The sequence below is a fragment of the Bos mutus genome, chromosome 9 (genome assembly GCF_027580195.1).
Source record: "Bos mutus isolate GX-2022 chromosome 9, NWIPB_WYAK_1.1, whole genome shotgun sequence".
NCBI classification, from domain to species: domain Eukaryota; kingdom Metazoa; phylum Chordata; class Mammalia; order Artiodactyla; family Bovidae; genus Bos; species Bos mutus.
This window is the reverse complement of record NC_091625.1, coordinates 39,604,927-39,626,874: the sequence shown is the minus strand read 5'-3', so window position 1 is coordinate 39,626,874 and position 21,948 is coordinate 39,604,927. Positions and strand designations below refer to the sequence as shown.

General features: G+C 37.7%; 1 protein-coding gene across 4 annotated transcripts in view; it reads right to left on the bottom strand.

Annotated features, from left to right (window-relative positions):
• Positions 1-21,948, bottom strand: part of CDK19 (cyclin dependent kinase 19) — a 169,944-nt gene that overhangs the window by 126,479 nt on the left and 21,517 nt on the right. Inside the window, exon 2 of one of the 4 annotated variants that reach the window (XM_070376466.1) lies at positions 5,440-5,501. The exons of the other annotated variants lie outside the window; for them this stretch is intronic. The gene's annotated coding sequence lies outside the window, so the exon portion shown is untranslated. The remainder of the gene's footprint in view (positions 1-5,439; positions 5,502-21,948) is intronic. 4 annotated transcript variants of the gene reach the window in all.

Below are 21,948 nucleotides of genomic sequence, written 5' to 3'. Positions count from 1 at the left end.
GATGTCCAAAAGGCATTTGGATAAATCTACTGCTTAGAAGGAAGACATGGGCTAGGACAGAGTGTGAAAATAGATAGAAATTAAAATTATGAGAATAGCAAAGAGAAGAGAACCCTGAAGAACATTATTTAAGGAGAAAGACCCCACAGTATTAACAGTCTACATTATATGGTGCTTAACACGACTGGTGGTGATGGTGCAGTTGCTATGTCATGTCCAACTCTTGTGACTCCATGGACTGTAGCCTTCCAGTTTCCTCTGTCCATGGGATTTTCCAGGCAAGATTACTGGAGTGGGTCACCATTTCCTTCTCCAGAGGATCTTCCCTATCCAAGGACTGAACCTAGGTCTCCTTCATTGCAGGTGGTCTCCAGCATCGTAGGCAGATTCTTTACCAACTGAGCCACCAGGGAAGCCCACGGCTGAGTGGTTTCTAATTATGTTAACCATACTCTGGTCTTCCCAAAAATACACTAACTTCACTGAAAGCAAGGACACCATTGCAACTCCACAAATTTTAGCATGTTAAAGGCAATTTCTGGGGTACTTAACCACTGAGATACGGGAAAAGACTAAATAAAATACACTTGACTTTAGGAAAGTCCTTTATTTTGGATTCCTTTGATCTTCCATTTTTCCTCCATGCTTTTAATCCCTCCGCACTTGCTGTACTGATCACTGGAACTCAGCAGACAAAGACGTCCTTGGCAACTGATGACATGAGATTTACACAGTGGTTCTGTGATCTATTCTCTCGTCTTCAACAAACAATAAGCAAACTCAGTGGAAATTACTTTAAGAGAAAAATGGAGTAGTTCTTGTTTAAGATAATAGACAAAATTTGTTCTATTTCTTTTACTACAACAGTAGAAATTTTTACATTTTTATATTACACTGTCAAATCACAAAATACTTGTTCTTTTTGGCCCTCAGTCTTTTCTACATTGGCTGATCTTCCTGATCTCTCTTTGCCTTAGTCTTCGATCCATCAGACAAGGTCAAGCTTTCCAGAAATTTTATGAACTAGTTCTATTCTGAGGTCAAAGCTTTCTTCTCTGTGTTCACCAAGCACATTTCTATACTATACACCCGACATTCATCATATACCACTCTGTAAAGTTACTTTTTCACAGTATGTGATTTAAAGAGCTTAAGGTATGGAATTATACACCTAATATATTAAATCAGACAACAAAGAAATTACGCATAGTCTCATATTACCAGTTTTTACACTGTTAATTGAAAATAATAACACTGCACAATTTTTAAGATAAATGAGATCATATATGTAAAATATCTAGCACAGTGTCCACTACCCACTTCTTCTACCCAAGAAGTCCACAAACAGATATTTCAGTTGGAATGCTTAAAAGAAATATAGAAATAAGAGCTTCTGAGAAATGCATATCAGCAAAAATGAAACATGAAATTTGAAATTAACCTTTCCTAAACGGGTAATAAGTTTTCTGAGAGGAGGTATCATTATTATTTGTATCTTTTGTAGCCATCACGATACCTTGCAACTGTCAAGTATCTGACTGACTGAATATATTAGAGATCTAATGCTATCGGTTTTCTGCCTTTTCTAATAAGATAGAGGTTTACAGTTAAGAGTCTAAAAATTAAGTTTTCCATTCAACAAATAGTTATGCCAATTGTAGTGCATACTGGACACTACAAGGGTTGTAATAATATACTGAAATTCACAATTTCATAGAAGTTGAAACCTACAGAAGTTCACAAGAGAGTAAAGGAACTAAGTAATATTCATCAGATCAGATAAGATCAGTCACTCAGTCGTGTCCAACTCTGCGACCCCATGAATCGCAGCACGCCAGGCCTCCCTGTCCATCACCAACTCCTGGAGTTCACTGAGACTCACTCCCATCAAGTCAGTGATGCCATCCAGCCATCTCATCCTCTGTCTTCCCCTTAAAACTGCCTTAATTCCCTCATTTAAAATATTTTTATAACGATCAATTTAATCCTATTTTTCTCAAAGAAGTTTAGGTGAGGGAAAGGGAGTGTGGGGAGGGAGAATGAATCCTCCTGTGGCCTGATATAAGCAATACTTTACATCTTCTATACTCCTGATTAGGATAATCTATTGTGGTTATCATAGCTCATGAAGAAAAACTGATGACTTCCCCAATTAGATCAGGAACAAGACAAGAATATCTGCTCTCACCATTCCTATTCAAAATCATACTGGAAGTCCTAGCCAATGCAATAAAATGTGGAAGGAAATTAAAATTACAGAGATTAAGCAAGAAATAAAAGTGTATTTGTATAACTGTCTTTGGAGAAAATTCCAAGAACAACAAGCAAACCCCTGGAACAAATAAACAATTATAGCAAGGCTGCAGGATGAAGGTTAATATGCAAAAGCCAATACTTTCTTATACACCAGCAATGAAAAGTTGGAACTAGAAATTAAAAACACAATTTAACATTTACAACAGCAGGTCCAAAAATGAATTACCTAGTTATGACTAACAAAACATGTACAGGGTCTATACAAGGAAAACGATAAAACTGAAAAAGGAAATCAAAAAAGATCTGAGAGATATTCCATGTATATAGCAAAGAAGGCCTAAAATTGTCAAGATGTCAATTCTTCTCAATTTGATCTATAGATTCAACATAGTCCCAATCGAAATTCCAACCAGTTTTTTTGTGGACATTGACAAACTCAAGTTGATATGGTAATAATAGAGACAGTTTCTTACAAAAGTAAACATACTTTTTTCATATGATAAAGCAATTGCACTCCATGGCATTCACCAAAATGAATTGAAAACTTGTGTCCCCATAAAAATCTGCACATGAACGTTTATAGCAGCTTTATTCATAACTGCCAAAACTTGGAAGCAACCATGTGTTTCAGTAGGTGAATGGATAGATTAACTGTGGTATACCCAGATAATGCAGCGTTATTCAGCACTAAGAAGAAATGAGCTACCAAACCATGGAAAGGCATAGAGAAGAAGCTTAAATGCTTACCACTAAGTGAAAGAAGCAAAACTGAAAAGACTACAAACTACATTATACAACTATGATGTTCTGAAAAGAGGAAACTATATAGACAAAAAAATATCTGTGCTTGCTGGGGGCTCAAAGGAAGGAAGGCAGGGATGAATGGATGGACCACAAGTGAGAGAGGACGGAAGGGGGCAGGGCACAACCATTAAAAGAATGACACAGCCGTACAGGGATATGACAAGTATTGGTTAGAACCAACTAGCCCCAAGACGGAGGAAGATTCTACTTCCAGTCTACCTGTCGCCTCACTATACAGCCTTGCTATACACCCACAGGCACCATGACAGTTCAGACACTGACCATAAAAGGTCAAAACGTAGGTAGTGGCTGATTCCCAGAAATCCCCAACCCTTATCCAAGATAGTTAGAATATTCTTCCCACTTTTTCCCATAGAAATAAACTGCCCACAGTGAGGGGCCACTCTTGCTTTCTGAGACATTCACATTGTGCCTATGGAATATGTATCTAAATAAACTTGTGTTCACTTTACTATGGCTTGAATTCTTTCCTGCACAAAGCCAAGGACTCTCACTAGGCTGCCCATTCCAGGGACTTGCCCAAGACTTGTGACATGACCATCCTCTTGTGCCCCTTTCTCCTATAACACAGCGTATGTTTAGAGCAGTAAAATTATTCCACGTGATACTGTAATGGTTGATACATGTTATATATTTGTCAGACCTATAAAATATACAACACAAAGAGTGAACTTTAAGGTAAAACTGTGGATTTAGTTAATAATAATGTAACACTACTGGTTCAATTGCAGCAAACATACCACTACAGCAAGATGTTAGTCACAGGGAGATGGGGTGTGGGGAGAATGAGGTTGAGGTGGTAAAGGGGCATATGGGAACTCTCTTTACTTTCCACTTAATCTTTCTGTAAACCTAAAACAGCTCTAAAAAATAAATTATCTTTGAGAAACTACTGTTTGTAACCATTTCATCACATCCTTCTCACAGAAGTTGTAGAGATGAGGACCTGGGGAAGAGTCTTTCTGTGCCTTGATACGAGCAGTTTACTTTACATTTTCTATGTTAGTCACTAGAAAATCTATTGAGATACTCAACTGATAACAAAATACACCAGAGAAAGATTAGCTAAACAAATAGAAGGCTGCATAATTCAACAGCAGTGAAAACAGCGGACTAGCCTAAAAATGAAGTATGAAAGGGCCTTCAAGAAATTACTTCCAATCTATTGTTGGTAAATACAAAATATCCTCCAAATGGCCAGTGAAGAGAACCAAAGAAAGGAGAAAGGGCTTCAGTGGTAAAATTGCAGCTAACCTCAATAAACAGCCTGAAACTCTTCTAGCTAAGGAAAGCAGTATCTCTGAATAGGAAAAAAATGAAATAGTGAAACTAAGTTGACTATAACATGGAAAGACTCTGTGGAGGGCACAGAGTAGCTATTTACTAAATACCCCATATCACATAAGGTGTATGTCCTTAATATACAGTATAAAATGCAAAAAAAAAAAAATATAAGATGCAGCCACTTGATAGCAATACAAATATAATTTCAGGAAGACATAAGAAAACCATTCCTCTAATTCCATTAGGAATATATCTAAAAACTTATTAAGTTTAAGAATGCAACATTATTAGCTGCTATAGGTCTTTAAAAAAAAAACCTGCACTTAAGTATCATCTGAATAAAATTCATAAATGGTTTCATAAATTCAAAGAAAGTAATATCTATAACATCTGGCACCTAAATGGCAAAATATTTGTATTTTTTTAAAAAATCAAAGAAGCATTACCCAGGAAAGTTATGTCATATTATTTTCTTAAAAATAACTCATTAAGAAGGTCTCCATAAAAACATATTTTACAAATGAGTGGGATGTGTTTGTTTCTCTACTGAAACAAGAACTAACTTGAGAGAAGAGCATATTAACAAGTTCTGAAGAGAGGTAATTAGCGTGTTAGAAACAAAGATTTTTGGCACATGGGACCTAGAGTAAAAATGTCTGTCCTCCAGTCATGAGTCACCAACGAGGCTGCCTATTTACTGTGAAGCAATCTTTCAGTAAAAGGAGCAGCAAGGAAGAATACAGCATATGAATAATGATTTGGACACCTTCCCAGGAAGAACTCATAGTAAAACTAAGTCTGAGAAAGTTAGATAGCATGCACTATACATTCTTCCTCTTCAGTTAACAGCAGAGAGACTGAAATTTTGTCTGGAGTTCTATTCAAACTTTTCTACTTTTTATGTATTTTAGTAATACTGAATAAAATTTCCAAGTATTAGCTTGGTTTTACATTTTGTGAAAAGCACCATTATAAATTATTTTGTGATGACATTTGTGCAAAGCTCTGGAACCTGTCCCATGCCCATCCCAGCACACACACACAATGACACCAGAAGGCAACACTCTGCTTTACCTTCTGCTGAAAAGTCTGCTACCTCCAACGCTTGAGGTCCATACACGAAGCCCTCCTGGAATCTATGAACACAGCAGAGGCAAAAGGCAGAGAAGTTTATGTAGATTTAAAGTCACACTGCCCAAAACACAAAATGCCAAATGCCTATCACAAGTCTATATGTCTGCCAAGGAAACCAGATTTGGGATTTGACAATGAATAAATCAATAATATATTGATATCATTCAGAGTTTAGTATACATTACATGACTAATTATGTGGGGAAAAAAAAACAAAAGTTAACTAATTATAATTCTAAAAGATGAAATTGTAATTCAAAAGTTAACTAATTATAATTCTCACCAATACAGGTGATTTACACTATCGAAAATCCTAACAACAAATTTTTAAAATCACGTGAGAGAGCCAATATAAGGAATATATAAAAAATTAAGTAGAAAAATATACTTCACATAATGAACTATGCTAGACTCGACAGCTCAAGGTACATTCTTAGAACCAGAGACTGTTCGGAATACAGAAGAAAAATAATTAAAAACAGATCTGCAGAGAGGGAAGGGGAAAAGTAGACTGTAAAGATACTCTAATGCCAAGATTTAATTTAAGTCTGACAGCAATGTTGAAATGAGCCAGATACTACATATGCTAGGCAGTATGGGGGAAATCTACCTTGTTCGAATAGTATAAAATAAATACAAGCACGAAACATGAAACTCTTTTCAGAAAACATTCATGTAAAAGATTAAGAACTTAATCAGGTAAAATACATAGATCTCAGATTTCATCTCATTCTTTACTGATTCTGGGCTTAAGGACTACAAAATGCAGCTGGTATATGAGAAAAGGAGTCAGATAAATTTTACTAGCTATTAAATTTAAAAGAGGGAGGGATGTTATCTTTATGTAATATAGAAAAATTATTTAAAATATTATCAAATAATTAGGAAAAAAAGAAAAGTATTCTTTTAAAACATGATAATATGTAAAGAAAGAAACACTGCCTTGAGGTCGGGTGGCTTGAATTCAAGTTCCAGCTAAATCACTTAACTGCTTTGTGACATCAGACAGGTCACTTAATCTCTCAATATAACGAGAGTTGTTCAATGAGGACTTTACCTCTCCAACCTGTACTGACTTTACTCTCTCAGACTGCTACTGAGAATGAAATGAAATGTGGTATTACAATCACAGAATGTTACATTTTGCAAAAATTTTATATCGTGCATTTGACATAAATTAACAACAAAAGTTGCTAACTAAGAAACAGAGGGACTATCTGGAAAAAGAAAGGGCAACCCACTCCAGTGTTCTTGCCTGGGAAATCCCACGGACAGAGGAACCTGGCAGGCTACGGTGCATGGGGTCGCGAAAGAGTCAGACACGACTTAGCAACTAAACAGCAACAGAGGAAACATAAAGTGCCAAGCCAAGAAATCTGGGGAGCTGTGTGGGCAAGGAAACCCAAAGATGCAAAGCAAAAGGGCTGAGCTGGTCAAAAGAGCCTAAAGTAGTTGACAAGGCTAAATGCCTGCCAGAAGGTCACAGTTCCCAAAAGATGGTTATATCATGTTACTAATTCAGCAATTTGCCCAGCACTATCTGCCTCAGATGTACCTTCTCTTAACTCCCAAAACAACCTTAATAGACTACACCCTCCTCTAAGTCAGTGCTTGTGACATTTTAAACTAAAGACCCAAGACACAGTAACTTCTTATATATCGCATATATTTTTTAAAAGTCAAAGAGATACGATCTCACCTAATAAAACAATTATGCAGAAAAGGCTTATACAGGATGTATGATGAGCTAGTCACTGTCCTAAAGATCTACAAGTACTAACTCATTTGGTCTTCACAACTTTGAGATAAGTTCTGTTATTATCCTCACTTAACAGATGAAGAAATTGAGACACAGGGAGCTTAAGAAACTTGCCTAAATGTACACAGCCTGAAGTGGCAGACGTGCAATTCAAACCCAGACTGCCTACTTCTAGACTACACTTTTAGTCGCTATATCATCCAGTCTTCTATGAAATTAAAATCACACAAACCAAGCACTTAGCTATATATAAAAAACAATTACAAAATGTTCTTAAGTATTCAATCACGTTGCATTTGCAACATTTCCTTGGAAAATTAAAATTCAAATGATGGTTGTACAAAACATGTTTAAAAAATGAGAAATGCTTACAACATAAAACCAAAAAAAAAAATTCAAAAAAAATTTAAAGGCCTGAAAAAGACTGAAGAACATATATCCAAATAACATTCAAACAATATTTTTATTAGAGTAGCAAAATTGAGTGATTCCATTTCCATTTATTAAGACTTACTGCCATATGATTACACTAAACTCACACTTTCATATTTTTAAACCTTCAAAAAAAATTCAATAAAATGGATACTAACCCATACCCATTAGGACAGCTATTAATACTATAAAAAAAAAAAAATTCAAGGACTAAAACAAGTGTTGGCAAGGATGTGAAGAAACTGGAACCCCTGTGTACGGTTGGTAAGAATGTAAAATGGTGCAGTTGCTATAGAAAACAGTATGACAATGCTTCAAAAAATTAAAAATAGAATGATTATTCAGAAATGCCACTTTTGGGTATATAGCAAAAAGTTTTAAAAGTGAGGATTCTCAAAGAAATATCTGTACACTCACGTTCATAACAGAATTCACAATAGCCAAAAGGTGGAAGCCATTCAACTCTTCACTGACAGATAAATGGATAAACAAGATATATACACATACACATACATACACGCACACACACGCACGCACACACATACACACTCAGTGGAGCTTTTCTTGAAAAAGAAAAGCCTGCACATTACTACAACATAGAATAATCTTGAGGACATTATGCTAGATAAAATAAGGAAGTCCCCAAAGAACAAATAGTGCATGATCCATCTTATAGAGGTACCTGCTGCTGCTGCTGCTGCTAAGTCGCTTCAGTAGTGTCCGACTCTGTGCGACCCCATAGAGGGCAGCCCACCAGGATTCCCCGTCCCTGGGATTCTCCAGGCAAGAATACTGGAGTGGGTTGCCCTTTCCTTCTCCAATGCATGAAAGTGAAAAGTGAAAGTAAAGTCGCTCAGTCGTGTCCGACTCTTCACGACCCCATGGACTGCAGCCTATCAGGCTCCTCTGTCCATGGAATTTTCCAGGCAAGAGTACTGGAGTGGGGTGCCATTGCCTTCTCCGATAGAGGTACCTGGGGTAGTCCAATTCATACAAATAGAAAGTAGGGGCTTCCCAGGTAGCTCAGCAGTAAAGAATCCACCTGCCAATGCAGGTAAGTGGGATAGTGTTTGCTATGGGTTGGGTAAAGGGGAAAATTGGGGAGTTATTCTTTGGTATAGGGTTTCAGTTTTACAAGATGAAAAGAATTCTGTGGATAGATGGAAGTGATGGTGGCACAAATAATGCATTCAACATCACTGTATACTTAAAAAGATTAAAATGGTAAATTTTATTTTATATACACGTATGTCATCACAATTCTTTAAAACAGTAATAGGTGCTAATTGTATAACATCCAAAAAGATATGTATAAAAAAATTATGTGTTATTTCATCTTCCAGAAAAACTAATGTAAATCCCTTTTAATGTATGATTGCTATATGGTTAAAAAAAACTATATATATATATATATATATATATATATATATATATATTTTAAAGTGATTTCTATCAAGGCCGTGCTTACCAATGTTAATCTCCTTAGTACTCGTTGGTGGCTTATTGGTAAAGAATCTGCCTACCAATTCAAGAGATGCGGGTTCGATCCCTGGTCTGGGAAGATCCCCTGAAGAAGGAAATGGCAACCCACTCCAGTATTCTTGCCTGGAAAATCCCAGGGACAGAGAAGCCTGGCAGGCTACTGTCCATGGGGTCTCAAAAGAGTCAGACACAATTTAGTGACTAAGCAACAACTTAATTTTACTAATGTTTAATTGGAAAAAGAAACTTTTTAACTAAAAGGTTAAAATAATTAAAGCATAATTTTTTGCTCCAAGAACCTAAGAGTTCTTATAACAAAATAACGGTTTAAATCCTCTAGATTTCCCAGCAGAAGAGCTTAAAGATTACATTCTCATATTTTAAGAATGTCAGTCAAATCTCTTTTGTAAGACATTATACATGTACTACTACTTAGGTATTATATTAAATTGGTCTCCCTACTTCTGTTCTCAATCCTTTTTGTTGCACACGTACCATATACCTGGTACATATACCATATACATGGCTGCCTACCATATACCTCTTCTCCCTTCCTGTTCCTTAGTAACAGATCCTGGTTTTATTCTAGGCAGCATGTACCCAAGCAAGGGTCTATACATCCTAGCCTTCCTCACTGCTAGGACTGGTAAGTGAGCTAGAAGTGGAAGTCACTGGATGGGACTTTCAGGAAAGCTACTTAAAGGGGACTGATCACTGATCTTTCTAACATGCAAATCATAACTGTCAAAATCTTTATCTTTCCACATGGGCCCTTTCATAACTTCTTCGGCCTCTACTTATTTCTGAAGCCTTACCTTAGCCTTAAGCTCCAGCCATAAAGAACCACATGTAGGATGGTGACAATCATTAATAATACTGTATTGTATATCTGTAAGTTGCTAAGGGAATAGATCTTAAAAGTTCTCATCATAAGAAAAAAGAATTTCGTACCTATACATTGATGTTCTTCAGTCACTAAGTCAAGTCTGACTATTTTGTAACCCCATGGACAGCAGCTCGCTAGGCCCCTCTGTCCATGGAACTTTCCAGGCAATAATACAGGAGTGGGTTGCCATTTCCTTCTCCAGGGGATCTTCCCAACTCAGGAATGGAAACTGATTCTCCTGCATTGGTAGGTGGACTTTACCACTGACCCACCAGGGAAGCCCCTGGTGATATGATAAAAAGAAAGAGAAAATATGTATTCTGCACTTAGGATATAGTACACTATCCATGCCATTAGATTAACTTTATTAACTGTGTCATCTAAATTGTCAAAATCCCAAAGGTTCCTAAGTATATTGTATCATTTACTATGAAAGGTATACTAAAACTTTTGCCTACACTGAAAAAAAAAAAAAAAAAGAAACAAACTGAACCACTTGTAGCCTTTGCACAAGCTGCTTGTAATACCCTTCTCCTAAACCTTTCTCTATCCATCCCTCAAGCCTCAGCTCCTACAAAAAGCTTTCTTACTGCACCCATCACATACATAGGTACAGACAACACATTTGTGCAACAAATATGAATAGACACTCTTCCTACTTTTACTGCTGACTACTTTTCATGTATGGATGTGAGAGCTGGACTACAAAGAATGCTGAGTGCCAAAGAATTGATGCTTTTGAACTGTGGTGTTGGAGAAGACTCTTGAGAGTCCCTTGGACTGCAAGAAGATCCAACCAGTCCATCCTAAAGGAGATCAGTCCTGGGTGTTCATTGGAAGGATTGATGCTGAAGCTGAAACTCCAATACTTTGGCCACCTGATGCAAAGAACTGACTCATTTGAAAAGACCCTGATGCTGGCAAAGATTGAAGGCGGGAGGAGAAGGGGATGACAGAGGATGAGATGGCTGGATGGCATCACCAACTCATTGGACATAAGTTTGAGTAAACTCTGGGAGTTGGTGATGGACAGGGAGGCATGGCATGCTGCAATCCATGGGGTTGCAAAGAGTTGGACGCGACTGAGCAACTGAACTGAACTTTTCTTATATAGGTACTACTGTCCTTTCCAATTATAAGGTAATTTTAGTTTTCTTATCTGCTTTTGTCACTAAAGTCAAAGTCCCTAAGGACAAAGACCATCAGTAATTCTTTGGCTTTCCATAACCCTTAGCACAGAGTCTAGAATGCAAATTCAGTAACTGTTGGGTGAGTCAGTGAAGTTCAGAGAGACGGCCATTCTTAAACACTTCAAAAATTTCATGTTCTCAAACACTTAAAGGCACACTCTTGCCTCCATTTCCAATCACAAAAATTCTGATATCAAAGAATACATTAGAAGACATGATATGAGAAACCTTAGAAGAGATGGCATTTAGATTTTTAAGGAAAAATGAAAATTAAGAAAAGGAGAGATTTAATTTTAGTGCCCACTGGACAGCCCTGTCCTGGAGAAGGGCATGGCAACCCACTCTGGTATTCTTGCCTGGAGAATCCTCATGGACAGAGGAGCCTAGCAGGCTACAGTCCATGGGGTCACAGAGAGTCAGACACAACTGAGCAACTGAGCACAGCACAGCACAGACAGCCCTGTATCAGGTTCCTTATATTTAATTCTTTCAAGCCTCATAAAGTTTCTATGAGATAGTTCTTAACCTCATTTTAAAGGCTAAGAAGTACATAATTTGTTAAATAGCTAGGCTCTGACCTCAGAAATATCTGCTTCTAACAACTGATATTCATTACATATTAGCTCTTAAATTTTTAGATATAAACATAAAATATAGTGGCCAAGAGAGAATTATCGATAAATAACTCACCAATTAACTTAGCCTCCATATGCTTCATCACTATTTACAACAGTTTAGCTGAGTTACAAGGAAGCCAGTTTTTAAGTGATGAGGATGTAAGAGCATGACTGACAGAATCAAAATTCAAACTTTCTGAAATAAGCTTTAAAGCATAAATAAAAACTAACAGCAAAATTCCAGAATAAATCTTTCTCATTACAATCTTCTCTCATTCCCTCCAGTATTAAGTAAGAGAATACACTGCAGGGGACAGTGTCTCTCCTAAATTCTATGTTCAACAATCCCAATCAGTGACCCTGCCTATTTCTCACCACATAATATTTAGAGTAATACCTTAGATGAGTAACTACATCCATTAAAAGGTTAGTAAACATATTGAATAACAGAGTCTAAACAAGAAAATAACTCTAGGGAAAAAATTAATGTAATGCTGTGATCTTGGGATTCGACAATCCATACCCAGATCTTCTCAAACCTCAAAAGAGATGTATTATTATGACAGTGTGTGTATTCAGGCAATTCTTTTTAAGAGGTTCATGAAAGGACGTAACATAAAACTAAACAAGAAGTGCCCCCAAAATGGTGACACAAGGCATTTCAGTTAGATAAAGGCTCCTGACAAGGAGGATGGTTTAATGCAAAGATGAATAATCAAAAGAGTATTAAATTTCCTCCTACGGGAATACTTAAAAATTCAGAAAATTTTATCTATATGAAAGTTCATGTTTAATCCTATCTGAAAACAAAAGAGGTTGGCATCAGCAACCCATGCCTTTCTCACCCAGGACCAAAGGCAAATGCCTTAGTTCAGTAGCCCCCAGACATTAAGCCACCAATCATCTTTTCATTACCTGGATACTGAAGATCCTTCACTGGCTCCCAGAACTCAAGTTCAGTTCAGTTCAGTCACTCAGTCGTGTCCGACTCTCTGCGACTCCATGAACAGCAGCATGCCAGGCCTCCCTGTCCATCACCAACTCCCGGAGTCAACCCAAACCCATGTCCATTGAATCAAGGTTGCGATCCAACCATCTCATCCTCTGTCGTCCCCTTCTACTCCTACCCTCAATCTTTCCCAGCATCAAGGTCTTTTCCAATGAGTCAGCTCTTCGCATCAGGTGGCCAAAGTATTGGAGTTTCAGCCTCAACATCAGTCCTTCCAAAGAACAGCCAGGACTGATCTCCTTTAGGATGGACTGGTTGGATTTCCTTGCAGTCCAAGGGACTCTCAAGAGTCTTCTCCAACAACCACAGTTCAAAAGCATCAATTCTTCGGTGCTCAGCTTTCGAGTCCACGCTAATACTGCCTTGCTATGCATACTGTTATACAACATAGAAGAGGTTTCCCACTGAATTCTATAGCCCTGTTCCCAACAGCCAGACACACAGCAAAACCTGGTGAAAGTCAGATCCTACTCAGAGACCCAAACTATCCTTAATTCAGGGTCAAAGAACCCCTGCCAACAACTTGCCCAAAAGCCTCTCTCACCGCACTCTGATCCCAATTCCTCAGAATTAAAATTGAAAGATTCCAACAGGAATCTGTGAAATATAAAAGCTAATGCTACAGCTGTACACCAAAACAGAAGCAAGTTCTTAAAGGAAACTCCTATCTTCAACTATTAATAATTTAAGGGAAAAACACAATTAGGAGAAAAGGATATGATATAATAGCTCTTATTTGTCAAAACAGAATTCTTACTTTTACACTCCCTTTCTAAACAAACTTGTAACTACAAGAAGAAAATAAGAACAAAAGATACACTTTCCACTCTGGAATTATGCAGATGGAAAAACTGCTATTTTTCCTTTTATACCACCCCAGCTGCTGCTGCTGCTGCTGCTACTGCTGCTAAGTCACTTCAATCGCGTGCGACTCTGTGTGACTAAGGCTCCCCCGTCCCTGGGATTCTCCAGGCAAGAACACTGCAGTGGGTTGCCGTTTCCTTCTCCAATGCATGAAAGTGAAAAGTTAAAGTGAAGTCGCTCAGTCATGTCCAACTCTTAGCAACTCCATGGACTGCAGCCTACCAAGCTCCTCCGTCCATGGGATTCTCCAGGCAAGAGTACTGGAGTGGGGTGCCATTGCCTTCTCCATACCACCTCAATGACCCCACAATTTGGACCCAAATTCTGGCAATCTACTCAGCTACCTTTCTGGCCATTCTGGAGGTGTGAAGACTCCCCACCCCCACACATCCAACTGATCACTGAATCCCACCTCTCCCCTAAATATTTTTTTATCTTCCTCCTAGCTTTGTCCCGTTTTAAAAAATGTTGATTTTATACTGGACTATCATTGAGTTACAGTGTTGTGTCAGTGTCAGGCGTACAGCAAAGTGACTCACTTTTACATATACATATATCTATTCTTTTTCAAATTCTTTTCCCATTTAGGTTATTACAGAATACTGAGCAGAGTTATCCATGATAGTAGGTCCTTGTTGGTTATCTCTTTTAAATATCGTAGTTTGTACATGTCAGTCCCAAACACCTAATTTATCCCTCCCCATTCCCATTTCTCCCCTTGCTAACCTTAAGTTTGTTTTCTAAACCTATGAGTCTATTTGTTCTTTTTTTTTTTTTTAGATTCGGCATATAAGCGGTATCATGTGGTACTTGCCTTTCTCTGTCTGACCGAGCCCACTGAGTACGGCCATCTCCAGGCCCAACCAATGCTGCAAATGCAGCTTTACCCTCCTTCCACCCTCACTGCCGCCTCTAAGAAGTAGGTCCGCCTCGTGTTTCATTCACCTGGAACTCTCTAATAGCCTCCTGTTTCACTCTCCCCCCTCTCCTGTCCTCTCCACCATCCACATTGCTACAAAACTAATCATGAAATTCCATTCAACAAGGCTACACACCCAACTGTCAGCAGTGGTTATCTCTAGTGAATGCCTACATTTCTGTGTTGTTTGCATTTTATAACAAGCAAGTGCCCTTTTACAATCAGAAAAAAATTTTATTATTTCCATTTGGGGGAACTATTAAAGTCTATTCCATTTGGAATCCAAAATCCCACTTTAACATCACGTTAAAGGCCACATTCTTGAGCCAGGCACAGGCTAACCCTGCTCTGCCTTTCTCTGACATATTTCTAACCTCCATCCCTAGTACATACTGAATACTTTAGCCATCCTGAATTACTTACTGTTATGTTCCTTAATATCCTAATTTTATACACAGAGGAAGCATCCTCCATTTGGAATACAGAAATATAACAATAATCTTGAGTCTGTTCCTAATAATCAAACTGCCTCTCACTAATTTTGTTGTTCAGTCGCTCAGTCATGTCTGACTCTTTGCGACCCCATGGACCGCAGCACACCAGGCTTCCCTGTCCTTCACCATCTCCTGGAGCTTGCTCAAATTCATGTCCATTGAGTCGGTGATGCCATCCAACCATCTCATCCTCTGTCGTCCCCTTGTCCTCCTGCCTTCTATCTTTCAAAGCACCAGGGTCTTTTCCAGTGAGTTGGCTCTTCCCATCAGGTGGCCAAAGTATCGGACTTTCAGCTTCAGCATCAATCCTTCCAATGAATTTTCAGGGTTGATTTCCTTTAGGATTGACTGGTTTGATCTCCTTGCTGTCCAAGGGACTCTCAAGAGTCTTCTTCAGTGCTAAAATTCAAAGTCATCAATTCTTTGGTGCTCAGCCTTCTGTACTGTCCAACTCTCACATTCATACATGACTACTAGAAAAACCACTGCTTTGACTACACAGACTTTTTTGGTGAAGTAATGGCACAAACAAAATTTTGTACGCACCAGGACCCAGGAGAAAGGAGCAGTGACCCCACAAGAGAGTGAGCCAGACTTTCCTATGAGTGTTTGGGAGTCTCTGGCAGAGGCATGAGTCAACAGTGGCCTGCTGTGGGGACAGGGACACTGACTGGCATAAGTCCTTTTGGAGGAGGTTGCCATTATCCTACCATTTGGCTTCAGGGAGGGAACACAGCACCACCCATCAGCAGAAATTGGATTAAAGATTTAATCCAATTTAAATCTTTAAATTTAAATTACTGAGCATGGCCTTGCCCACAGAGCAAGACCCAGTTTTCCCCACAGCCAGTCCCTCCCATCAGGAAGCGCCCACTAACAGTTATGTCATTAAAGAAAAAACAGGTTTATCTACCTCATCGTGCACCACATAATTTCTAACTGTAGCCTACAGTCCCACAGTTGTACCAACACACTAAATTCTTTCCTTCTAACCAGAAAGAAATTGCTGTTTTTAAAAGGATAAATAAGACGGCACTTTGCATCCATAGTCTAAGAGATGACATGGGAAGAGGCACGATGCAGCGTGCTAAATTTGGGTAGGGGGATTGAAGAGTAGAGAAAAACAGGTCAAGTACCCTGGATAAATCTTCAGCACAACTTCTTGGAGAGTGGAACAGCTATATCTCAAGTGTTATAAATCTTTATCAAGTAAAGGCATAATAAAGTTAAACTGGAAAATAGTACAAGTATTTATATTATTTCCCTCCTTCTTTTAGCATGAAAATTCAAAAGTTGGCCACTTTTTCAAAGCACATAATTGGATTTACCTTCCTTCAGTTTCTTATATTATGTAAACAAGTACAAACAACCATATGGAAATTACAGAGACTGTATGTAACTTAATGAGATCTCTTCTTCTAATTATAAATTACATATAATTCTCTTTCAAACTGCATAAAACAGACACAAAACCCAGATTTTTAAAAATATAAACCAAACACATGAAAGAAAAAAAAAGAAGACATTCCTTTCATTTGATTGTGCAATTGGGTCAAATGAAACCAGCAAACAGCATTACCCAATACACATTTCTACCTAGAGAAATAAATGAAGAAAAGTTAGGGAAAGAGGGGTGAGGACAAAAAAAGCTTAACAGGTTGCAGTAGCTAAGGAGCAAATCTAAGGATTTTCATACTTTTTGTGTTACACTATATAAGTTTTATTAAAAAGAACAGGTTCTTAGCTATAATAATGGAATTATGGCTATGCAGAAGAATGCGTTTAAGAGATGCATGTTAAAATACTAAAGCGTATAGTGCATGATGATTGCAACTTACTTTCAAGTGGTTCAGAAAAAATATTTAAGTATGTACCAACATATTTACAGACAAAGCAAATACAGCAACCTGTTAACGATTTAATCTGGACTTGAGGATGGCAAACCACAGCCCAAGCCAAATCCAGCTGAGCCTGTTTTTGTAAATAAACCTACTAGAACACTGCCATGCCCACTCATTCACCTGTTGTCTACAGCTGCTTTTTCTCTACAGCTACACAGTCAAATAGCTGTAACAGAGACTATGTGACCTCCAAAGCCTAAAATATTTACTGGCCCTTTACAGAAGTACAGCAAATATCTGACCCTTTATGGAAAAAAAATTGCTGTGTCCTGATGTAGACAGTGGATATACAGGTGATCACAGAATCAAGTCTTCAAGCTTTTCTGTATGTTTGAAATTTTTCAATAAAAAGGTAGAAAAACATACACTTTTATACACAAATCTTTTGATTTCTCTAGAATACAGATGAATACAGAAACAGATCATTGAAACAGAGAGCTTGGATACAATCATAATACTGATATGATTCTAAAAACACTATTACGCTGTTTGGGGTACAGAACAAACAACTTTTTAGGACAGCAATTTGGTGATATCTACTTTTAAACACTCCTACTCTATACCTATCCTATAGAAATACCCAAGTATGCAAAGATTAGTAGAAGTGCTTACCTGTCAGACAATGATGCAAGCACTTCACCTGTCATGCAATCCCCACAACAATCCTAGGAGCTAAGGACTACTATACTCCCCATTTTACATGTGAGGAAACTAAGACACAGGGTTAATTTGCCCAAGTCACGCAGCTAATAAATGGTATAACAGGGATTATGAATTCAGATAAAACTTCAAAGCTCAATCGGAATCACCATACAATTCTGCCTGTTGGAAAAAAGGACAAAATACTCCAAAGATGAATACACAGAACCAATACACAAATGAAGACATTCAATCTCTCTGGTTATAAAATAATAAAGAGATGGGAATACCAGACCACCTGACCTGCCTCTTGAGAAATCTGTATGCAGGTCAGTAAGCAACAGTTAGAATTGGACATGGAACAACAGACTGGTTCCAAATAGGAAAAGGAGTACGTCAAGGCTGTATATTGTCACCCTGCTTATTTAACTTCTATGCAGAGTACATCATGAGAAACGCTGGGCTGGAAGAAGCACAAGCTGTAATCAAGATTGCCAGGAGAAATATCAATAACCTCAGATATGCAGATGACACCACCCTTATGGCAGAAAGTGAAGAGGAACTAAAAAGCCTCTTGATGAAAGTGAAAGAAGAGAGTGAAAAAGTTGGCTTAAAGTTAAACATTCAGAAAACAAAGATCATGGCATCTGGTCCCATTACTTCATGGGAAATAAATGGGGAAACAGTGGAAACAGTGTCAGACTTTATTTTTTGGGGCTCCAAAATCACTGCAGATGGTGAAATTAATCACATGCAGATGCAGCCATGAAATTAAAAGACGCTTACTCCTTGGAAGGAAAGTTATGACCAACCTAGATAGCATATTCAAAAGCAGAGACATTACTTTGCCGACAAAGGTCCGTCTAGTCAAGGCTATGGTTTTTCCTGTGGTCATGTATGGATGTGAGAGTTGGACTGTAAAGAAGGCTGAGTGCCAAAGAATTGATGCTTTTGAACTGTGGTGTTGGAGAAAACTCTTGAAAGTCCCTTGGACTGCAAAGAGATCCAACCAGTCCATTCTGAAGGAGATCAGCCCCGGGATTTCTTTGGAAGGAATGATGCTAAAGCTGAAAGTCCAGTACTTTGGCCACCTCATGCGAAGAGTTGACTCATTGGAAAAGACTCTGATGCTGGGAGGGATTGCGGGCAGGAGGAGAAGGGGACGACAGAGGATGAGATGGCTGGATGGCATCACTGACTCGATGGACAGGGAGTCTGGGAGTTGATGATGGACAGGGAGGCCTGGCATGCTGTGATTCAGGGGGTCGCAAAGAGTCGGACACGACTGAGCGACTGAACTGAACTGAATAATTAAATAAAAGCAGAATATCATCTGCCTGTCAACTAGATAAACAGAAAAAAGCTAACGTGAGCAAGAGTAAGGAGAAAGAAGCAGCACTATGTCCTTCTGATAGATGTGTAAGTAAAGTCAGCCTACTTGGAGAAAGGTGTGGCAATATGCTCCTAAATTCAAAATGAGCATATGCTGTAATCCAACAATTCTGCTTCTAAGAATTTATGCTAAAGAGATAGACAAGTGGGCAAATATGCTAAGCATTATTTACTATCATAAAAAAAAAACAACTAGAAACAACCTAAATGTTTATCAATAACAGTAAAATACAAACAATGGAATACCATAAAGTCATTCAAAGTGATTATATAAATCTATATTACTAACACAGAAAGATATAACCAAACATAGCATTTAGGTTTAAAAAAAGAACAGATTAAAACCACATATATAGGATGATCGCACTTCTGTAAATTTTTAAGTGAGTATGTGTGTCTGTGTACAGACCACAAATGGATGAAAAGATGTCAGGAGGGAAATGAACCAAAATATTAAGCAATCATCTCTAATTTCTTAATATTAAAGTGGTGGGGTTTTGAATATTTCTTACTTTCTCCTTATTTCCTTATTACCTAATTACTTTTCCTAATTGCGTAACTTATATTACTATTTTTAAAAACCATAGTCAATTTTAAATACTTGCTTTTCACATCTCCATAATTACTATTTCCTCATTTAAATCATGCACAACCATTTCTTTATAACATGCACTGTGTATTTAATTAAGGAGTTTGGAACAACTTGTTAAGGACTTCATGACATCCTAGAAATAAAGATACTAAAAAGCCAACAATCATCAAAAACTCATGCTAGAAAATTAATGGTAATTGGATTAACACATATATTATTTATAGTACAAAAGCATTATCTCCTTTATTTCTCACAACTCATAAGGAAACATCACTACCCCCATTTCTATAGAGTTTTCAGACCCTAAACCTTCCTGGTTCTGCTCTAGGTTTAAAAAAAAATTTTTTTAATACACAATTAGAATTTATCTTACCCAAAATCTCTAGATCTCTGAGTTTATTATTCCTTCCACCTCTACACTATATATTTACCACTCGTTCTACTAAAAATCACTACTCTGGCTCACTCTTCATCCCTCAAAACTCAGCTATCATAGCTTTCCTTGTTCTTGAAAGCTTTCCAAATCACCTGTACACTCCTAGGTCAATTCATTGTCTTTTCTGGTCACCCTCTCAGCATCCTGTGTATACCTGGAAAACAGAATTTATAGCCCTGTACTGTAATCTCTTTCATTCTCTCACTAGATTATAAGAAAAGGATCTATGTCTTTTATCCTTACACTCCTAATTCCTACATAGGGTTATCCAGTAAGTGTCAAATAAATGAATGAATGATATTGCCAGTTATCTTTTTTCACCATATATTTTTAATTTAGCCAAATATATTATAAATCCTTAAAGGCTGGAAATTTTGTCACATGTCCTTTTACTTTAAAAAAATTTCTTTAAAAAAAGAAAAAACACTATCAGATAAAAAAAGACCTAACACTACAAAACTCTTGGAAGAAAACAAAGAATTAAATCTTCACAATCTAAGATCAAGCAGCAGTTTTCTAGTATAAGCAACAACAAAAAGGACAAATTGGACATTGTCAAAACTAAAGCCTTCTATGCCTCAAAGGGCATCATCAAGAAAGTGAAAAACCAATCCACAAAATGAGAGAAAATATTTGCAAATCATAAATCAGACAAGGGTCTAGTATCCAGAAAACTCTTACAACTCAACAACTACAAAGACTAAAAAGACAACCCAATTTTTTAAAAGGGAAAAGGATTTGAACAGACATTTCTCCAAAGACTATACACAAATGGCCCAAAAAACACATGAAAAGATGCTCAGTATCATTGGTTATTTGGGAAACACAAAACTATAATGTGATACCATTTTATACCCACTAGGATGGTTAAAGGGGCTTCCCAATGGCTCAGCAGATAAAGAATCCACCTGCAACACAGGAAACACAGGAGACATGGGTTCGATCCCTGGGTTGGGAAGATACCCTGGAAAAGGAAATGGCAACCCGCTCCAGTATTCTTGCCTGGAGAATCCCCATGGATGGAGGTGCCTGGTGGGCTACAGTCCACAGGGTTGCAAAGAGTCAGACATGACTAACCACACAGGCAAGGCAGGATGGCTATAAGGAAAAAAAAAACAAAAAACAAATTCTAACAAAGAAATTGGAACCCTCACACATTGCATTTGGAAATGTAAATTGGTGCAGCTGCTTTGCAAAACAGTTGGTATCAAGAGTTCCTCAAAAGGGTTAAATATAGAGCTAACATACAACCTAGCAATTCCACTCACATGTATATAGCCAACAACTTAAAACATGGTCTAACAAAAACTTCCACATAAATGTTCATAGCAGCATTATTCACAATAGCCAAAAAGTGGAACCAACCAAAGTGATGAATGCATAAACAAAATATGGTATGTCCATGCAATAGAATATTCTTCAGCCACTTACAAGAGTGAGGTACTCATACATTCTGCTAAGTGAAACAAGTTAGAAATAAATATAGCATGATTTATTTATATGAAATCATACTATATAGTAGATAGTATACATATAGTATGATTTCATTTGTATGAAATGTCCAGATTAGATAAATCCTTAGAGACAGAAAGTAGATTAGTGCTTTCCAGGAGCATGGCAACCCACTCCAGTACCCTTGCCTGGAAAATCCCATGGATGGAGAAGCCTGGTAGGCTACAGTCCATGGGGTCGCAAAGAGTCGGACACGACTGAGCGACTTCACTTCACTTCCAGGAGCAAGAAGAATGGGGAAATAGAGACTACTGCTAATGAGTAAAGGGCTTCTTTTGGGGATGATAAAATGTTCTAAAATAAGATACTGGTAACGATAACACAAC